The sequence below is a fragment of the Anneissia japonica genome, unplaced genomic scaffold, assembly GCF_011630105.1.
Source record: "Anneissia japonica isolate Jap-2015-1 unplaced genomic scaffold, ASM1163010v1 scaffold2930_len1494_cov157, whole genome shotgun sequence".
Lineage (NCBI taxonomy): Eukaryota > Metazoa > Echinodermata > Crinoidea > Comatulida > Comatulidae > Anneissia > Anneissia japonica.
This window is the reverse complement of record NW_022723386.1, coordinates 1-1,494: the sequence shown is the minus strand read 5'-3', so window position 1 is coordinate 1,494 and position 1,494 is coordinate 1. Positions and strand designations below refer to the sequence as shown.

Sequence of the window (1,494 nt, the reverse complement as noted above, 5' to 3'; positions counted from 1 at the left end):
GGGGGGGGGGGGTCGACCGCACCCATCGACCCCCCCCACGGTATGCCCCTGCACCTTCTTTTCCTTCTGCAATTACCATGTACCGTGTACAGAGTACACACTTCAGAAAAGGGTAGGATTATCTCCAGGTGTATTGCTCAATCCCCACCAGAAGTACTACACTAGAAATAAGCCATCTTCAGACTTCGCGATTATCCTTGGTGTTTACACCAAATATTAAATCCAATAAAAAAAAATGCATTACGGAATCATAAATTATTTCACTTTAATCACGTTTTCCATATGTGAAATTCGTTGCCCAATTAATTAAAATTTTACCAGCACTTCAATTTTCAAACAAGGCATTAAATCTCACTATAATGTCCTACCAAGCGAACAGGACTATGTGGACAATGTCTGTACATGGGTTACCAGTTGCCGCTGCGTGAAGTGTTGGCTTATTCAAGTCAAACTGAATTTGTCATTTATATATTTATTCTGTTAACATTGTGTATTGTATTTCTGTTTTTAAAGGGGCTTTGCACCAGTGTGCCCTCTCTGTCACTGGCTACTGTCCTCTTGTAATTTGCATTGTCAGTGTAAAGTCTAATAAAAGGAATTTAAAAAAAATGCTATTCCGACCATTAGTTATTATAGTTCCTTACACATAGGTATACTTACTTATTAATGATAACAACTTGTTCCTCTATAAGATTGCTTTCTCCGATAATGATTGGCCCCCCTTCTGCTATGATACGTGCTTTAGGGTGAATAACAGTGCGTGCACCTGAAGAGAATTCAAATACTCATTTTAAAATGTCAGCGAAATATACACTTGTTGTTTTAGAGTCGGTGAAATGTCAGGGTCACCATAATATTGAAACATCAATATTTTATACCTATTTCATTTTTAATCAACTTACCAACTGTAATATCCCCTTTTAGTTCTGCTTCCACACATACCACTGCACCTGGTGCAATCTTTACACTGTAAGAAAATATTAGAAAGTATTGTTCAAAAGTTGAATCAGGTTTTAACAGTGTTTTCCTAAAATAACTGACATATTGCAAGTTTTTTATAGAATGGACCTTTTCCAGAGTGTTAATTCGGTAGGTACCATACTATACTGTAAAGTATTTTAATTGTGCGGATGATACTTCAAAAACTAGGTCAACTTTGCACGTAAAATCACTAGGAAAATAGGTGTACAGAATCGTAAATACTGCATAACACATGATTAATATAGTATATTAGGCCTAAGAATGATTTGATAAAGGCCAAATTTTCAGCAAACCCAGGTCCATAAGCAGGATTTTTATTGGATGGGTGCAAATTTGTAGAAAGTGGACCAAAATTGCTCAAGGAGAGGGGGGACCCTTGGGGAAAACCTTTTGGGAAAACCTTGCTGGGATAGAGGGGGCGGAGCTCAAGCATTTTTGAATTGAGGTCTTATTTAATTCATTTCTGAAGATGCATGTATTAAACAGCTTTCAGTGGTAGATCTAGGAATTTGA

General features: G+C 37.1%; 1 long non-coding RNA gene across 1 annotated transcript; it reads right to left on the bottom strand.

The window, feature by feature from the left end:
* Positions 1-663: 663 nt before the first annotated feature.
* On the bottom strand, positions 664-977 carry LOC117112198. Its single transcript, XR_004445994.1, has 2 exons — positions 903-977; positions 664-766 (listed from the first exon to the last, which is right to left on the bottom strand). It is a non-coding gene; the product is annotated as an uncharacterized LOC117112198 (long non-coding RNA).
* Between the last annotated feature and the right edge of the window lie 517 nt (positions 978-1,494).